Source organism: Pongo pygmaeus, chromosome 16 (genome assembly GCF_028885625.2).
Source record: "Pongo pygmaeus isolate AG05252 chromosome 16, NHGRI_mPonPyg2-v2.0_pri, whole genome shotgun sequence".
In the NCBI taxonomy this organism is placed as follows: domain Eukaryota; kingdom Metazoa; phylum Chordata; class Mammalia; order Primates; family Hominidae; genus Pongo; species Pongo pygmaeus.
The window spans coordinates 105,718,024-105,728,961 of NC_072389.2; positions in this window are offsets into that span (position 1 = coordinate 105,718,024).

A 10,938-nucleotide genomic window follows, 5' to 3' on the forward strand; every position below is an offset into this window, starting at 1 on the left:
TCTCTCTTCCTCCCTCTCTTCTCTGGGGAGCAAGCGGCCCACCCCCACCCTTGTACCACTGGGTCCTGAATGTCCAAAAAGCCAAGGAGGTTCTGGCCTCAACTCAGCCTCTCCTTGAGGCAAATCACCTCACTTGGGAGTGGGGGTTCTTCAACTTTACACATCCCGGTTACCCAGGGGTGTGGTGAGCATCAGATGAAAAACTGGGAGTGGGGAACTTGAATGCTGCTTCTTCTGAATGCTTATCCGGGGTGAGAGCTCATCTCCCTCCTGGATTCTGTCTTCCTCCACCAAATTGCCAAAGCCAATGCTCTGCCACTTGGGTTGGCCAGTCTACCCCCATTCCTGTCCACCCACCCCAGATGCCAAGTCTGTGGTGGGGAGGCCCATCCTGGGGCATGAGAAGTTTGGGGGATGAGGAGGAGAACCACATCCACCAGGGAGGACCCTGGGTGAGGAAAAGATGAGACAGGATGACACTCAGGAGAGGCCGCCTTTCAGGAGATGGACCTCGGAACGATGGCTTTTCCTTGATAACTTAGACTGTGAGCTGCACTGGCCTCTCTCTGAGCCTGTGCCAGCCACAGGGATGTGAAGGTTGAGATATTCCATGCGTGGTTGGCTGACAGGTAGCTGAGTACAGCCATTCTAGAGGGGGATCTCGCTCTGCTTAGTGACATTGATACCTGTATCATTCAAGTGCTAGACATTTTGTTCCTGGGCATATGTCCCAAAGATTTGCACACAAAGCGACCAAGAAGTGATTTATCACAGTATTGTTTGGGGACAGTGGAGTTAGAGGCTGGCATCCATCACTGAGGAATGGGTGAATAAAATAACAGATCGTCACATGGATGACCCACAGCCACAAACAGGGTGGACACCCATCACCGTGGCTACAGCCTTAAAAATAGTGTGAGTGAGAAAACTAAGAAGCAGGACAAAATCTCTAACACCGCATCATTTGTAGTAACCTGAAAATACATACCTGTCAATCAACTTGTCAGGTTTCTCAAGTGTGTGGAGAAAAAGAAAGATAAACATTAAATGCAACAGAAGAGTTGAATGTGCAAAGGTGGGAGTGGAGAATTGGGATTAAAGAGGAATAAGTAAAGTACAGTAGGAGCAGGACCTCACATGGGGAAATCGTGCTAGCACACCATGAACTGAGCAACTGGTTGACTCTGCCCCTGAAGGAAAAAGAGCAGTTAAAGCCCTAAAGAAGTGAGTGTCAGCTACAGAGAAGGGATACACACTATTAATCACTAAAGAATGGGCAAAACTCTGATCACAGGGCCAGCCCCTCCCTCTGCTCCCATCCACACCAACAGCACCAACTGTTGGCTAGGTCTAGAGCAGAACTCTTCCCCTTTGCCTTCTAAGAACAGACTCTGAGACGTGGTGACTGCTCCAGGGCAACATCCCTCTTCCCAAATGACACCAGAGGATCTCTTTGAGTGATGAAGGCTCAGCATCTTCATTAGCTCCCTGATTTAGAGATGGCCAGGCTAAAATCTACAGCACCTAGCTCAGTGCCTGGCAGAAAGTTGATCCTCAAATGATGGATGGATGAATGACCATACCTGCTTGGCAGCTGCTTAGCTTTTGTTGGGCCAGAGAAGAATCAGTCCAATGATCCCTATGGTGTGCTGAACACTGCAAAGTTGCCAGAATGAGACACTGTGCTTGCTCTTGAGGTGTTTGCCTAGTGTTTCTCAACTAGATTACACATGTTGTGGCCCCAAAACTTGTCTTGGCCATCTAGTATGTGCTGGGCTTTTGCTAGCAGTTGGGGTAAAGAAATGAGTACAATGGGACATAGATACAGATATAAAACAGATAACCTGCAATACGAGGAGTGACTGAGATACGCCAAGAGTGTGGGGAGTGCAGGGAATGTAACTGGCAGGCAGTGGACCTAATGAGTGAGTCCTGAAGGTGTCAATAGCCCAAAAAACAAAATTATGAGTTAGGAAGATTTATTCTTTTCAACTGCATATGAAAATATTTGCCAAAGAGGATCTCTACAAATTTGAGCAGTAGCTGGTTTCTTTTTTCTTTTTCTTTCTCTCCCCTTTACCCTCGACCTTCCTTCATGGGTGATTTGGGACAGAGACAATGCCATGGGCTCACCAAATCATATTTCACTTTCCTCTCCCTGGGCACATTGGAAGACTCTTCCAGCACCACTTGCAATTAAGTTGGAGCTATATGACCATAGTTTGACCATTGTGGTGCAGGAGGAAGTAAGGTGTACAACTTTCAAGCCAGCTATAACCTCCCTTGAGCCATCATCCATTCTCTCTTGCCTTTCCACAGTGACCTCAGTGGGTATATATTTACATGGCAATGTCACAAGATGACTTTGGATCCCAAAGTCACCACTCAGAGAAATTGCCCAGGAGAGCTAGTCAGCCAGCACTGGGTGTGATATGAGTCACTGAGATGTGGTTTTATTTGTTCCTGCAGCAAAGCCTGTTCTATCCTTACTAATATGCTAGGTACACTGCTTTCCAGAGTAGCTATTTTGAGGAACCACAGCTCTTCTTAAAAAATTATGCCAATTTTATTTATTTATTTATTTATTTGAGACAGGGTCTTGCTATATTCCCAAGGCTGGGGTGCAGTAGCTATTCACGGATGTGATCATGGATCACTGCAGGCCAGAATTCCTGGGCTCAAGCAATCCTTTTGCCTCAGCCTCTTAAGTAGCTAGGACTATGGGCACGTGCCAGTAAATTTATTTTATTTCTTAACAGCTTTATTGAAATATAATTTACATATCATACTATTTGCCCATTCAGAGTGTACAATTCAGTGGTTTTTAGCATATTCAAATTTGTACAACCATTACCACAGTCAATTTTATAACATTTTAGTCCCCCCTAAAAGGAAACTCCATCCTCATTAGCACCCAATTCTATACCCTACTACTAGGCAGCAACTAATCTTCTTTCTGTCTCTATAGATTTGCCTGTTCTGTATATTTCATATAAATGGAAGCATAAAACATATGGTCTTTGTGACTGGTTTCTTTCACTCTTAACATTTTAAGTTTCGTTCACATTTTCTTTCTTTCATTCTCTCATTATTATTTTGAGACAAGGTCTCAGTCTGTCAGCCACTGCTAGAGTGCAATGGTGCAATCTTGGCTCACTGCAACCTCTGCCTCCAGGGTTCAAGCAATTGCCTCAGTCTCCCGAGTAGCTGGGATTACAGGTACACGCCACCACACCTGGCTAAATTTTTTTTTTTTTTTTTTTTTTGTAGAGACGGAGTTTCACCATGTTGGTCAGGCTGGTCTTGAACTCCTGACCTCACGTGATCCTCTGGCCTCGGCCTCCCAAAGTGCTAGGATTACAGGCACGAGCCACTGTGCCCGGCCTTGTTCTCTCATTATTATAAGCATCCTAGTGTGTGTGAAGTGGTATGTTATTGTAGTTTTGATTTGTTTTTCCCTGGTGACTAATCATTAGCATTTTTTCTTCTACTTGTCATTTTAAAATCTTCATTGAAGAAATTCTATTTAAATCCTTTACCCATTTTTAAAATGTGGTTGTCTTTTTATTGTTGTAAGGGTTCTTTAGATGTTTTCGATGTTAAAACCTGATCAGAAATGTCTTGCAAATACTATCAAGAAAGTTAAAATGGGAGAAAAGTATCTTTTGAAGTGAAAAGTTTTACAGTTTTATGAAGTCCAATATATTAATTTTTTCTTTGGTTGCTTGTGCTGTTGGTATAATAGCCAATAAACCATTATTTAATCCAAGGTCATGAAAATGTACTTGTATTTTCAAGGAGTTTTATTACTTTGGTTCTTACATTTAAGTCTTTTTTCCATTTTGAGTTAATTTTTTGTATACGGTATAAGGTAAGGCTCTAATTCATTCTTTTGCATGTGGATGTCCAGCTGTTCCAGCACAACGTGTTGAAAACAGTATTCTTTCTCCTACTCAATGGTCTTGCCACTCTTGTCAAAAATTAATTGACCATAGATGTGCAGGTTTATTTCTGGACTCTGAATTTTATGGCATTCATCTATATATGTATACTTATGCCTGAACCACACTGTGTTGATTACTGTAACAACCCCACTGAAACTGGGAAGTACAAGTCCTCCCACCTTGTTTCTCTTTTTCAAGATCGTTTTGGCTATTTTGGGCCACTTACATATCCATATGAATTTTAGGATTTTTTTTTTCCTTTGTTGCCCAGGCTGGAGTGTAGTGGTGCAATCATCGCTTACTGTAGAGTCAATCTCCTGGGCTCCCACCCCAGCCTCCTGAGGAGCTGTGATTACAGGTGCATACCACTGCACTGGCTAATTTTATTATCTTTATTTTTATATACATGGGTTGGGCGGGGCGGGGGGAATCTCTCTTTGTTGCCCAGGCTGGTCTTGAACTGACTTCAAGTGATCTTCCCACCTCAGCCTCCCAGACTGCTCAGATAACACGCATGAGCCACCATGCCTAGCCTGAATTTTAGAATTAGCTTTTATATTTCTGTGCCAAAAAAAAAAAAAGGCAGTTGGAATTTTGTTAGGAATTAGACTGAATCTGCAAATCAATTAGGGATACTCAGTATCCTTTGACATCAACTACATCTTCCCATTCCCCTGCCCCATAACTCTGATCCTGGTAACCACTGTTTTATTCTCCATATATTTGACCTTTTAAAAAAGATTCCACTTATAAGTGAGTCTATGCAATATGTTTTGTGTCTGACTTAATTCACTTAGTGTAATGTCCTCCAGGTCCATCCACGTGGGGACAAATGGCGGGAGTTCCTCTTTTTTAAGGCTGAATAAAATATTCCATTGTATATATACCACAGCTTCTTTATTCACTTGTCCATTGATGGACACCTAGATTGTTTCCATATCTTGGTTATTGTGACTAATTCTGCATTAAACATGGGAGTGCAATATTTTTATGAGGTGATCATTTCATTTCCGTTAGGTATGTACCCAGAAGAGAGATTGCTGGGCCATATGGTAGGTCGATTTTTTAATTTTCTGAAACTTCCATACTGTTTTTCATAATGGCTATACCAATCTACATTCCCACTAACAGAGTTGATACAAGGGGTACAAAGGGTTCTCTTTTCTCCACACTCTCACTAGCACTTGTTATCTCTTGTATTTTTTAGTAATAGCCATCCTAACAAGTGTGAGATGGCATCTCATAGTGGTTTCGTTTACACTTCTCTGATTGGTGTTGTTGAACTCCTTTTCATGTACTGTTGGCCATTTGTATGTCTCTGGAGAAATGTCTGTTCAAGTCCTTTGCCCATTTTTAAATTGGGTTATATGTTTTCTTACTATTGAGTTGCATGAGTTCTTTATACATCTTGGATATTAACCCCTTATCTGACACATGGTTTTTTCTAACCTGTAGGTTGCCTTTTCATTTTGTTGATTATTTTCTTTGCTGGGCAGAAGCTTTTTAGTTTGATGTAATCCCATTTATTTATTTTTGTTTTTGTAGCCTGAGCTTTAATGTGATATCTAAGAAATCATTGCCGAGACCAATGTCAAAGAGCTTTACCCTTCTTCTAGGAGTTTTAGAGTTCCAGGTCTTAGCTTTAGGTCTTTTTTATTCTACACAAAAATCAACTCAAAATGGATAAGGGTCCAGTGTAGGGTAACAGTCCAATTTTATTCTTTTGCATGTGGAAATCAGTTTTCCCAGGACCATTTATTGAAGAGACCATCCTTTCCTCATTGTTTTTCTTGGTGCCCTTGTTGAAAATTAGTTAACTAATTATGATTGGATTTATTCCTGTACTCTATTCTATTCCACTGGTCAGTATGTCTGGTTTTATGCCAGTACCATAGTGTTTGATTACCATAGCTTTGTAATAAAACTTTGAATTGGGAAGTGTGATGCCTCCAACTTTTTTTTCTCAAAATTAATTTGGCTGTTTGGAGTCTTTTGTGATTCCATGTGAGTTTTGGGATTCTTTTTGCTATTTCTATGAAGAATATCATTGGGGTTTTGGTATGGATTGCATTGAATCTATATATTGCTCTAGGCAGTACGGACATTTTAAAAACATCAATTCTTCCAATTCATGAGCATGGAATATATTCACTTATTTGTGTCCTCTTCAGTATCTTTCATCGGTGTTTTATAGTTTCAGTGTACAGGTCTTTCACTTCCTTGGTTAAATTTATTCCTAAGTATTTTTTTATGCTTCTGTAATAGGATTGTTTTCTTGATTTCTTTTTCAGTTTGACCATTATTTGCATATAGAAATGCCACAGATTTTTGTATGTTGATTTTATATTTTGTAACTTTACATAATTCATTTATTAGATCTAACAGGTTTTTTTTTTTTTGGTGGACTCTTTGGCATTTTCTACATATAGGATTATGCCACCTTCAAATAGAGATAAGTTTACCTCTTCCTTTTTGATTTGGGTATCTTTTTATTTATTTTTTATTGTCTAATTGCTCTTGCTAGAACTTCCAGTACTATGCTGAAAAGAGGTGGTGAGAGTGGGCTTCCTTGCCCTGTACCAGATCTGAGAGGAAAAAGCTTTCAGTTTCTCCCCATTGTTTATGATGTTAGCTGTGTCTTTTTCATGACTAGCTTTTATTATCTTGAAGAAGTTTCCTTCTATACTTAAACTGTTAAGAGTTTTTAAATTATGAAATAATGTTGAACTTTGTTAAGTGATTTTTATGCATCAATTGATATGATCATGTGGTTTTTGTCTTTCAGTCTGTTAATGTGATGTATAACACTGATTGGTTTGCATAAATTAAAACAGCCTTGCATGACACTTGATCATGATGTGTAATATTTTTGATGTGTTATTGAACTCAATTTGCTTCTCAAATTTTATTGTAGATTTTCACATCAGTGTTCATCAGAGATATTGGCTTGTAGTTTTCTTTTCTTGTGGTGTTTTAGTCTGGCTTAGGTATCAAGGTGATGTTGGTCTTATACAATGTGTTAGGGAGTATTTCTCCCAGTTCTATTTTTTCGAAGTGTTTAGGAAGCATTGATATTAATTCTTTGAAAGTTTGGTAGAATTCATCTGTAAAGCCATTTGTTCCTGGGCTTTTCTTTGTTGGGAGATTTTAAATTACCACTTCAATCTCTGCTGTAATAGCTCCAATTTCATTTCTCATTTTATGTATTTAAGTCTATTCTCCTTTTTTCTTAGTCTAGCTAAGGGTTTTTTTTTTTCAAAAACCAACTCCTATTATTATTATTATTATTATTTTGAGGGGGAGTCTCACTCTGCTGCCCAGGCTGTAGTGCAGTGGTGCGATCTTCTTTTACTGCAGCCTCCACCTTCTGGGTTCAAGCAACCCTGCTGACTCAGGCTCCCAAGTAACTGGGACTACAGGCATGTGCCACTATACACAGCTAATTTTTGTATTTGTAGTAGAGACGGGGTTTCACCATGTTGGCCAGACTGATCTCGAACTCCTGACCTCAAGTGATCCACCCTCCTAGGCCTCCCAGAGTGCTGGGATTATGGGCATGAGCCACTGTGCCCAGCCTACTCTTATTATTTATTTTTTTCCCCCTATGGTTTTTCTGTTCTCTATTTGGTTTATTTCTGCTCAGATTGTTATTTCCTGCCTTCTGCTAACTTTGGGTTTAATCTGTTATTTCTCTAGTTCCTTGGGGCATAATATTAGGCTAAATGTTTAGTGTTTAGTTGGAATCTTTCTTCTCTCTCTCTCTTTTTTTTTTTTTTTAATGGAGTCTCTCACTCTGTCACCCAGGCTGGAGTGCAGTGGCATGATCTTGGCTCACTGCAACCTCTGCCTCCTGGGTTCAAGTGATTCTCCTGCCTCAGCCTTCTGAGTAGCTGGGACTGCAGATGTGTACCACCACACCCCGCTAATTTTTGCATTTTTAGTAGAGACGTAGTTTCACCATGTTGTCCAGCTGGTCTTGAACTCCTGACCTCAAGTGATTCACCCACCTTGGCCTCCTAAATTGCCAGGATTACAGATGTGAGTCACCACACTCAGCTTTTCTTCTGTTTTAATGTAAGCATTTATTGCTCTAAATTTCTCTCTTAGACCTGCTTTTTGCTGCATCCCATAGGTTTTGGTATGTTGTGTTTCAATTGCTATTTTTCTGAAAATATTTTTAAAATTCCCTTTTGATTTTTTTTTTCTGTGACCCATTGGTTATCCAGGAGCATGTTCAATTTCCACATACTTATGAATTTTCCAAAGTTCCTGCTGTTATTGATTCCTAGTTTTATATCATTGTTTGGAAATAATACTTGATATAATTTGTCTTCTTAAATTGAAGAATATTTCATGTGCACTACAGAAGAATGTGTATTTTGCTGCTATTGAATGGAAAGTTCTACATATGTATGTTAGGTCCATTATGTCTAAAATGCAGTTCAATTTCAGTATTTCCTTATTAATTTTTTATCTAATTGATCTATTGTTGAAAGTGGGATATTGAGTAAGTAGTCCCCTATTATTGTATTGCTGCCTATTTCTCCCTCCATGTCTATTAATATTTGCTTTATATAGTTAGGTAATCCAATGTTAGGTGCATATATGTGTACAATTAAGTCCTTGTGATGAATTGAGTTCTTTACATTAAATAATAACCTTCTCTTTTTCTTGCGGCAGTTCTTGACTTGAAGTCTATTTTATCTGCTGTGATTATAGCCACGCTGCTTTCTTTTGGTTATCATTTGCATGAAATATCTTTTAACCTTTCACTTTCAGCCTGTTTGTCCCTAAGGCTAGTGTGGGTCTCTTGTAGGCAGCATATCCTTAACCTTATTATTTAAAAAAATCCATTTAGCCACTGTCTTTTGATTAAAGAATTTAATCCACTTACATTCAAAGTAATTATTGATGGGTAAGGACTTACTACTGCCACTTCATTAATTGTTTTCTGGTTGTTTTGCAGATCCTTTGTTCCTTTCTCTCTTGTTCATCTTTGATTTGATGAGTTTCTGTATTACTATTATTATTTCTTTCTCTTTACTTTGTGTATCTGCTATAATTTTTTTTTCTTTGTGGTTACCATGAGGCTTACGTAAAACTATAGACTATTGTACCGAAAACAACTTCAGTCACATATGAAAACATTACACTTTTACCTTCCCTCATCTATATTTTTAATGTTACAATTTACATTTTATATTATGTATCTCTTAATATAGCTTTTTCTTTTACTATTTTGGTCTTTAACCTTTATACTATCTGTATCTATATATACTTTATAGAACTATATATAACAATATTAGAGTATTCTAGAGTTGACTATATATTTACCTTTACCAGTGAATTTTATACTTTCATATGTTTCCATGTTAGTTATTAGTGTCCTTTTATTTCCACTTAAAGAACTCCCTTAAACATCTCATGTAAGGAAGGTCTAGTGGTAATAAATTCCTTCAACTTTTGTTTGTCTGGGAAAGATTATATCTCATTTATTTCTGAAGGACCGCTTTGCTGAGTATAGCAGTATAGTTAGCAGTTTCTTTTCAGCACTTTGAATATGTCATTTCATTCTCTCCTGCCCTACAAGGTGTGTGCTGAGAAATCCACTGATGGTCTAATTGGCATTCCCTTATGTGACTTGACATTTTTCTATTACTGCTTTTAAAATGTTCTTTGTCATTGACTTTTGATAGTTTAATTATAATGTGTCTTGGAGTGGACTTCTTTGGGTTGAATCTATTTGGGAAAAGTTGAGCTTTGTGTATCTGAATATCCATGTATCTTCCAAGGCTTATGAAGTTTTCAGCATTTTATTATATAAGCTTTCTTTCTCTTTGTCTCTTCTCCTTCTGGAACTTTCATAATGCAAATGTTTGTTCTCTTAATGGCATCCCACAGGTCCTATAAGCTGTCTTCACTCTTTTTCATTCTTTTTTTTCCCTCCTCTGACTAATTTCAAAAGACTCATCTTCAAGTTCAGAGATTCGTTCTTCTCCTTGATCTAGTTTGCTGTTTAAGCTTTCTAATGTATGTTTTATTTCATTAACTACATTTTTTAGCTCCAAGGTTTGATTCAATTTTTATGATATCTCTTTTGTTGACTTTCTCATTCAGATAATGAACTGTTTTCCTAATTTCATTGAATTGTCTATCTGTATTCTCTTATATCTGAGTTTTCTTAAGGTCACTATTTTGAATTCCTTTTTAGGCAATTTGTAAACTTCCCTTTCGCGGGGGGTGGTCAGTTGCCTGAGAATTATTATGTTCTTTTGGTGGTATCATGTTTCCTGGATTGTTCTTCTTCCTTTTTTTGGGGGAAGGGGGAGTGGGGCAGTGTCCCATTGTCACCCAGGCTAGAGTGCAGTGCATGATCATGGCTCACTGCAGCCTTAACCTCTCCGGCTCAAGCAATCCTCCCACCTCAGCCTTCTGAGTGGCTGTGATCTCAGGCATGTGCCACCATGCCTAGGTAATTTTGTTATTTTACATTTTTTTTTGTAGAGATAGGGTCTTCCTATGTTACCCAGGGTGGGTAACACAGGAAGTTAGGGGGAACATATTCAAACTCCTGGGCTCAAGTAATCCTCCTTCCTCAGCCTCTCAATGTGTTTGTTGGGATTACAGGCATGAGCCACCATGCCTGGCCTTTTCTGGCTTTTTCATGTTTCTTGTGTTCCTGCATTGATGTCTGCACATCTGATGGAATGATTACCTTTTCCAAACTTTACAGAGTGGTTTTTGTAGGGAAAGTCTTAGTATACCAGTTGGGAAGAGTATGGTGGTTCTACTCTGCATCTGAGTAGATGCAGTAGTATAACCTCCATGCAGCTGCTTCAACTGTGATCAACATCAGCAATGTCTGGGTGCCTAAGTAGCCTAGGCTATAGCAATCTGTGGCAGCAGCAGTGGCAGTGTAGGTTGTTAGGATCCCAGGTGGCAGCAGCTTTTGGGGTCCTCCTGTTTTTCTTTTCCCCACAATGAGAAGACTAGC